A 9,729-nucleotide genomic window follows, 5' to 3' on the forward strand; every position below is an offset into this window, starting at 1 on the left:
CCGCACCCTACGACTCATGTCTCAATCAATTCACAAAGACACAGATGCCAATGTTGCTCAACCTCAAATGCCGAAATCATATAATCATAGACACAGACCAAGAAGTATATACCATTAACCTCAGCTACCCAAGTCTTAAAATCACTGAAGGAATACAAACAACCCAGAAAGCAATACTCTTTCACCTCAAATACCCTGAAACTCAAACAATTCACAAAATTGTAAACATAATTTAGAAAACTAAGGATTCATAGTATACTAGAATGCAAGGCCATATTCAATACCCTGGAAAAATATGGAATCATAAATCATTATAGCAGGCAAAATCAACGATTGTTTTTCCTACCTGAGAGCTGAGGTTGCGTGGGTTTGTGGGCAACTCTTAAAATATTCAAGCTTGTCGAAGAAATTAAATGCCTCTTTTGGAATTACATGGAAGAAGCTCCAATGGAGCTTTCAATGAATGAAAGAGGGATAGAAAGAGAGAGAGGGAGAGAGAAAAAAGACACAGTCGAGGAAGGCTTGGAGAGAATTCAGATGGGCATCAAGATAGATGGGGAACAAAGCCAAACCCTCAAAGCAGGTGTCTACGCCTCTCCCCTATGTTTCTTTCTTGGTTGTTGTCTTCGTCGTCGCTGTTGTTGTGCACCGAGAAAGAGGATTGTATCGGTGGGGATATGGGATGAGAAGAATAGAATTGAGAAGACAAGAATATATATAACACCCCTCAAAAAACTGCAGCAGACAAAGAATTGCAAAAACAACAAAGGATAATATTGTAAATTTATGCTCAAAAGTGGGGATAATATAGCCATTTCCCATGCTGAGACTGCAATACAGTCCCCTTTAGGGGATTGTACGTAGCAGCGCCCTTTACAAAGTGCCTTGTGGAACCCCCCATCTCCAGAAATCAGACATTTTTTACAACTACACAACAAAGACAACAACTCATGTCCCAAAGAAAGCAGATTCATGAAACAAATACGAAAATCTAAAACAAAAGAATATAGACGTTATTGCTTTGTGCCCAATTGTGCTACGTCCTTGATCTAATCGCCAAAGCTAAAAAAAAGCCATTAAAGATTAAACCATTAGCATTAACACAGGAAGACAGGCCGCCCCGACAACCATTAGCTCTTACTCGTTCTATTCCTCTGTTTTCATGGAAACCAAACAAAAGAAAATCTACCAAACATACTTAAATAACTATATCAGTGATAATAGTTTGTAGCTAGGGAACTTGTAAATAAAATGGGAAACCATCAACTGTGTTGAGAAACCATCAACTTCTAAATAAAATGGGACTAAATTTGGTACTGACCTGTACGTATATGGCGCCCTCTGCTACAGCCTCTGTATTACCGTGTACCGTGGCTTTCGATATTACTAATATGGAGTGCTCTGTTTTGAGCCTACAAAACAGAGCCTGTCTTCTATCAATCGATGGACACTGTGACAGAGAAATTGCACTTGGTTTGAGCGGGTTTCTGTGTGGGGACGTTGTTCTGTGGAGGATAAGATGTGATCAGGCCGGGCGATGTGAAGGGACACTCTGTTGAGCCGTTGCTCTGTCGGAACGTAATGCACGAGAGAATTGTACGTGTGGCGGCAACCCTGGCCATGTTAATTATGGGGAAGATCAAACGGCAAGATGTTCCAGCGCTGGTGGTGGAAAAAAATAATAATAATACATGCAATAAATTAAATGCCCGACATGGCTATAAATAATTATTGAGAAAATACTTTGATCATTGGAATGTGACGTTTATGGGTGCAGATCCTTGAAGATTTAAGTATGCGTGAGATATATAATTAACTATGGAATGTTAAATCTATTTAAGAATCTCTTTATTTTCTATAAGTAGAGCTTAGTTGACTTTATTATAAGGATTTATTTCCTGTCATTAGTTATTGGCTTAATTTAGTTTTAGACAAATAAATGGTTCTAGTAAATTTGAGTGAATTATATTTCATATATTAAGGTTTAGTGGTCAAGTTGTTTCAAGGTCTGTTTCAATCGAACTACATTTTATTATTTAAAACTAGGAGTTAAGAGTTTCTTTAAGGTCTAGTGATCAAGTTCTATATATTTGTTGTCGAAGATCTTAAGCAATTTCTTAATCATTCGATTTTCAAGCATTAGCCTTGTACAAGCATTTTCATAAGTGATATAGTATTAGTATAGTGATTTATATAATAATTTATATATAGACTTAAATTATATTACTAATAGTATTAGAGTATGTATTAGTATAAGACCATAAAGTATAAATTGTAATTAATATACATTATATACTAATGTATATTAGTATTACTAATGTACTAATATAGTCATTAAAATGAATATATTGAGAATTTATTAATTAAGTGATAAAATGTTATTAATATATATATTATATTTGCTGTCGAAGATCTTAAGAAATTTCTTGATCATTCGATCTACAAGCGTTAGCCTTGTACTCTGGCTAGGCTGCCACAATTTGATTGGCATTATAGTATCGTGTTGAAAAGTTTGTGTTGGTAGTATGTTTATATCATTAATAGTTTAGTATTACTATATCACTATAATTAATAGTATCATAGTGATATAGTATTAGCACTACAAAGAATATGGCTTTTTGCATCGATTTTTTATATGTGGCAAAGAATTGGATGCAAATGTGTAGTAATTGCTTCGAGTTCCGGATGGATGCACATTAACAGCATGAGATTTCTAAAACCACGTGAGATGTTTTCGCTCGACCCTCGCTCAACAGGGCGCTCAAGCGAACTCAAACAGAATTGAACGCTCGACCCTCGCTCGACATGGCGCTTGAGGGAACTCAGACAGAGTTGAACGCTCGACACTCGCTCGACACTGCGCTCGAGCGAACTCAGACAGAGTTGAACGCTCGACACTCGCTCAACACTACGCTCGAGCTAACTTAGGCAGATTGGAATGCTCGACTTTCGTTCGACACTGAGCTCGAGCGAACTCAAGCAGAATGTCTAATATAAGCATAAAGTATATTACTTATAATGGTATTAGATTGTTAGTATAAGGCCATAAAGTATAAATTGTAATTAATATACATTATATACTAATTAATATACATTAGTAACTAATATAATTATCAAGAAGAATATATTGAAAATTTATTAAACGATAAAATGTTATTAATATATATGTTATATTTAAAGCATATGATTAAATAAATATTCATGTTTAAGATTATAATAAATTAATAATTGTCTTATATATATTTTTTATATTAACATAAAATTATAATAACATTATCTTTTATATAACATAATTATATATATTATATAATATAATTTATAAAAAATATTATATTAACATTTCAATTATACATAAGATTGGAATATTTAGATCAAAGAGTAATAAGCAAGCATAATATTATAAGTTGGCGCCTTTAGCCCACCTCAAATATTCGTACATACCCACACATATAATTTCCCTCAAAATATGGTCAAAACAAAAACTAAGTTGGCGCCTAAACGTTCCTCAAATTTTCATAAAATTTAAATTTCCCTCCCACGGCTTACACACTGCAGACGTTCCTCTTTCCAGCTTATAAGTACATCTTATTCCTTCTTTTTGCTTCTAGGGCTTCAGAGTATCAACCAACAATTTTAGCATCACCACACACACGCCGTCAACCAAGGAGATGCAGCCCAATGTAGCCGAGTCCTCTCCTGCACAACGGAAGTCCCTCCAACCAACGTGACTCGGTTTCGAATGTGCTTCCAAGTGTAGAAGTGTCAAGTTGTATCAAGGATAAGTCCATGATCGTATTCCACAGGGACAATGGGTTATCAGAGCGAATAAGAGATTTGTGAGTAACAAATGAATCAAGTATGAGAGATAAAAAATAAAATCCAAATGCAATGTAAGAAGATAATTGAAGTTGAACTTAGAGTTTCTAAAAAAAGCAAATTAACGGACACTTGGGTTGGGTATGAGACTCTCTTTATTTCGGATTCTAGATAATTTTCTCGATTAACAATCCAATCAAGGCATTGATAAACGGAAGATAAAAAGTTATGCTCAAGTTTTTGCAATATTTTTTTAAGGGATTCTCTACTTTACTAGCCAAATACACATTAACAATCAATCGAGAGAAGCCTTGATAATTTCAAGCTTTTGTTGTGCCTTACGTCAACAACAAAACAAGAGCAAGAGCCGCAATCTATTTTTAATTCAAATTCGACTAGTAATATAGAGTAATCATCATTTATCGACAAAATATTGCACTATACTAGAATCCAAAACAAATCAAGTCTCGTTCCACAACCCAGGTCTTAGAATTAGCTACACATGATGTTTCTAATAATAAAAATTAATCTGAGTAAAGCCATAACAAAAACTGAGTACAAAAAAAATAAACTCAAAATAAAGATGAGCCTAAACGAATGAGAAATCGCAGCAAAGGAAAAATAAAGCAAATCTCAAGCCTATGCTGCGTCGAACGAAATGATAAGAAGAAGAAAATAAAATAAATAAGCTGCTTTTTACTCTACAACGTAAAGAAAGAAAACAAAAATTCTTAAGAACTAACTACTGACGAACCAAAACAAAAAGAAGAAGAAATAAAATAAATAATCCAGCCAGCGTCTCAAACGGAAATCAAAACAAATGAAAGAAGAAAAAGAACAAAACCAGCTTAACCGAACGAAAGAAAAGAAGAATATAATAACTACTGCAGGTCTGGAACAAAAACAAGATGTGAAGCTCTGCTGTCCGAATGAAAAACCAAAGAAACAGAGAAGAAAACTAAATAAAACTGGCTGCCCAGCGTCTGAACGAAAGAAAGAAAGTAAATAACAACTCAAAGCTACTCTACGGCTGGTCTAAACGGAAAAGTAAAGTGAAAGGAAAACCAAAAACTGCTGCCCTGCGTTTGAACGAAAAAAAAAGGAAAAATAATCTCCAAGCTGCGCCGAATGAATACCAAAAGAAACAGAGAACAAAAAAAAAATAAAACTTCCGCCCAGCGTCTTCAACGAAAGAAAGAAATAAAAACTCAAACTACTCCGGTCTGCTACTAAACGAAAAGAAGGAAAAATAAATGCTACCGAAGTCCAGCTTAAACAAAAAAAGAAAGAAAAAAGAAAGGTCTCCTCTGCTGTAGTCGACCCCCTCCAATGAAACCACCCGACTGCTACTTAAACAAAAAAAATATAAAGGAATCAAAGAACCAACTAACAACTCCAAGCTGAGCTCCCTGCTGTCCTGCATGTCCGAGTGTTCTGCAACATGCTGCCTCCCATTCTTCTCCTGCAACGTGCATGTGCATGGTTCTGTTCTGTCAAAGTTGAAGGCTAGCTGCTTCTTTTTTTTTCTTCTGTTTTCCTGTTGCACATCCGAGTGTTCCCCAGGTGTAGAACCAAAAAGCACTCCAGCATGTGTGAGTTGCTGTGGTCCGAATGATGCTGCATGTGTGCTGTCCATGTGGGTTTCTGCTGCTGTACAGCGTGTGTGAGCTGGTGTGAGTGGCTGTGTGCTTTTCCTTGCTGCAGGTTCATTGCATGTGTGAGTGCTGTCCGCTGCATGTCTGCATGTGTTGGTTTGTTGAGTGCTGTCCATGTGGTTTTCTGCTGCTGTGTTCCTGCTGTCCATGTGTTCTCTGCTGTTGGCTGTCCGAGTGGAGTGTATTGCCATGAAGTTCTCCCTTCCTCCCTTCCTGTGGACGATGCAGAATGGGTTGACTTGCTTATGAGGGTAATACAGCAGATACTAGTGTGGATGATGCCAAAGGTGGTGCATATGCTTGAATTGTCTGCTGATGGATACCCTATAAGAGTCCTCTCCTTTTTAGAATTTGCCACTACTGCAAGATTGAACTGTGGAGATTGTGCCACCTATGAAGATTGGGAAAACGTTACAGGATGGAATGATATCATGGGGGTAAAGTGTGATTTCCCAAAACATAAAAATAAAAGGAAAGGAAATTGGTGGTGCAACCTAGCATAAATAAAACTACACACAAAACTCAGTATCATGCTTTTATGTGAGAGGAGGTGCAGTAATGATCTTACTATTTGGCCAGAGGAAAATGCATGTAGATTAATAGCTAGAAAACACTTCGATTTACTTCCATACACTTTGTGGCAGACTTCCAGACTTCAATATTAGAATTTGATGCATAATTAAGTGTTCAATCTTTATTTGATAAAATAAATCACTCATTTAAACAACTTAATTATGCAATTCTAACCCTTTATCACAACGCCACCACCTTCCGCACTTGGAAAGATGCATCGGAAGCCACAGAGATGCCAATTCAAGAACCAGCAACCACCTGCATATAAGTACCGAACCAGCCTTTGTTTTAAGCAAGAAGAACAGAGCATTATTCTCCAAACCGAGGGCCATGTCTTGCTGCAGTTGGGCCATGTGTTTCTGCATATAAGCATAAAAAATCTTCTTTGTTATTCTCATGGCATTGTTTCTGTGTATGCTTTCTCTATTTCAAAAGCTATGGAACATTTTTAAAAAATTTAACCGTTTTAACTTACAGAGAGCAATGAGTATTACTCCATCCATGGCACATCAAGTGATACAGGTACCAGGTTGCCATATTTCTATTAGTCTATGCATCTTGATCTAGTTCTAGATAGCGAGTTCATTTCCATCAACACTTTTTTTTTTTTTAAAGATTTTTTTTTTTTTCGGTTTGGACCTAGATTCACTGCTAACAAATGTCTCCGTAGTGACTTTTCAGGTTCTTAGATCTGGGATATATTACGAATATGTGGTGGCTCCATATAAGGCTGGTGCACGGTTGGCATATCTGTGCAGACTTGAAGCTGAAAAGGGTGGTATCATTTCTGTGATTACAAAATATAGTGATCTAATAGCATATGGTTTCCAAGCTGTAAGAACTACCCATAAATTTTTTGACATTATGCAGATGGAGGTCTACTGCGCGCTTCCTGAAAACATTAGTGAATATGGTGTTTTAAGCAATGTGCACAGATTGGTAAGGGTTTGAAGAAGTAGTTTACATAGAAGCCAAGATGTAGAACGAAGAGGGGCTTATTACCGAGCTTTACATTCCTAGGAAATGCATATTTACAAACAGGTTGATTACTTCAAAGGACCATGCTTCCGTTCAGATCAACGTCGGGCATTTGGATGAGAATGGCGTGTACAACGGCCATTTCTCCACCTTTGTTCTCTGTGGATTTGTTCGAGCTCAGGGAGATGTTGACAGTGGGCTTGATCGCCTTTGGCAGAAAAAGAAAGTTGAAGTTTGTCAACAGTAGAGTAATGGAGAGAGAATCTAGTTCATTATCGTGTTTAAAATTCTGTTCTTAGGTCGATGCAATGTGGTCTAAGGATTTTGACTCCTTTCATTAGTTTTATGAATATTGAAATTACTTTATGATCTTTCACGTGTGGCTGTTTGAATTGTGGATATGGCATAAAATCTAATATACCTTTTACAAAAAAAAAAAAGCAATGTGCACATTGTACTAATTTTTAAATACCGTTAATTAATGCAATGCGGCTGTAACGTATTCGTAATGGTGTTTATATTGATGTCGTTAATTTAAAAAATATGTCGGCAATGAATTAGTGGCAGCGTTTAAAAACTTCATGGTGGCGTTTAGATAAACGCCGTTAATAAATTCAATATGCTGCCAATGTACTATTAGTGACATTTAAATAAATGCCACTAATTTATATGATGCGTTGGCAACGTAATGGGGCGGCATTTAAATAAATGCCGTTAATAAATTCGCCAAATTACTAGTAGCGACATTTATCGTAACGCTGCTATTTTAAAAAAGTGGTGGCGATCATATAAACGCCGTTAACAAATTTAATGTGCCACCGTCAATGTACTATTAGTGGCATTTAAATAAATGCCAGTAATTTATATGATGCGTTGGCAACGTAATGGGGCGGCGTTTAAATAAATGCCGTTAATAAATTCGCCAAATTACTAGTAGCGGCATTTATCGTAACGCTACTATTTTAAAAAGTGGTGGCGGTCATATAAACGCTGTTAACAAATTCAATGTGCCGCCGCTAATGTACTATTAGTGGCATTTAAATAAATGCCGCCAAAGTTGCATGCTGCGTCGGTAATGTAGTAGCAGCGGCGTTTAAGGTAACGTCGCTAGTATATGCTAGGGATGGCAACGATAAATTGGCGGCGTTTCCAGAAACGCTGTTAATGTGGGTATTGTGGTGACGTTTCAAAAAATGACGCTAAATTGATACAAACGCCACTAATGGGATTTACAAATACTGGCGTTTGCGCAAACGCCAGAACATTGAAAATAGCGACCCTCCAGTACCGGCGGACGGTTATGCCGTTAGAAAAACGCCGCGAATTAAGTAGCGGCGTTTTTTGGGATAGTTGCCGGCGTATAACCAACGCCGCCAATTTAGCCATAATATACATTTAGCATTGATGGAACTTAGTACATTTTTTAAAGAATTATGTGCACGAACATGTAAGAAAGAAGCAGTGAAATGTCTTGAGACTGGCATTGTCATCATTTTTTGTAAATTGGAAATAATATTTCTACCAAACTTCTTTGATGTAATGGTCTACTTGGCTCTCCATTTGCTCCAAGAGTTGTTGCTTGGAGGACCAATTTAATACAAGTAGATGTATCCATTTGAGAGGTATTAGGACAAATTTAAGCGGTATGTGAAAAACAAAGCTCGCCTAGAATGATCCATTGCTGAGGCATATATTTATGTAGAATGTTTGATATTGGATTCATGAATAATAAATGGGCTTTAACTTAATTATTAAGTCCAATAAAAGTCCATAATCCACTGTAAGAAATATTGGGCCGTGACCTATTCAAAATTAATTTTTAAATCTCAAATGGGCCTCCCATAATATTAAAAAAAAAAAAAAAAATTATAGAATGCCAGCTTAGCTTGAGTTTGGTACTGAGTTGGGTGTTACAAATTAAATATAGCGTTTACCCTACCATATATACCATAAATTTTGCGTTGATTTAGATGTATTTCATGTTGTGACGAAACCGACGCAACTATAAAAGTTTTTTACAATGTTGAGTAGGTTTGCTGTTTAAAACTTTTTTAGACCGATTAATAGCAACCATTTAGCCGCAAATTAAAATGTGTTGGACGGGAATAATTATTGGCGACAAAATTGAAGTTTTGCGGCACTTTTGTTCGACGCAAAATTAGGGTTCTGTTGTAGTGAATTTTAAGGGGACATAACTAGCTTAATCCATAAAGTATCAATATTTTCTTACTGGATCGCTAAGCCAAGATTAATGTCAAGTGATTTCCTTGACTTATATCATGTACTTTTGGTGTATCACAAAATTAAACTTGCCCAGAAAATAATCATGTTCACAAAAACAAAACTAGAGTAAATGTTCAGGTCGTACCGTATAGCATGAATGCCGTAGGTAACCATTCTAGCTAGCTAGCTGGTTCCAATTAAGAACTTTTTGGTCTCCTAGAATCAGGATTTATCAAATGCAACGTAAGAATATAGGAAAAGTAAGGGAAAAGACCAACGCCAAAAGTTTTATTTTTTGTTTAAAAAGTAAAACTATCTGGAAAGGTTGCTGAAGCAAAAAAGAATATGGCATTTCTTGGCCTTGCCTCTCAATTTGCTTTTATCCCAATTTCGTAATTGACGTTAGAATCTTAAATTTCTTAATGGTCATGTTATAAGTGAGTAAAGCTAGGAGATTTACGAAGGAATATTGTAGCATATATAC

General features: G+C 36.2%; 1 pseudogene; it reads left to right on the forward strand.

Moving 5' to 3' along the window:
• The first annotated feature begins 7,020 nt into the window (after window positions 1–7,020).
• Window positions 7,021–7,459, forward strand: LOC122282781 (annotated as a pseudogene).
• The last annotated feature ends 2,270 nt before the right edge of the window (window positions 7,460–9,729 follow it).

This window comes from Carya illinoinensis, chromosome 11 (genome assembly GCF_018687715.1).
Source record: "Carya illinoinensis cultivar Pawnee chromosome 11, C.illinoinensisPawnee_v1, whole genome shotgun sequence".
Classification (NCBI taxonomy): Eukaryota; Viridiplantae; Streptophyta; class Magnoliopsida; order Fagales; family Juglandaceae; genus Carya; species Carya illinoinensis.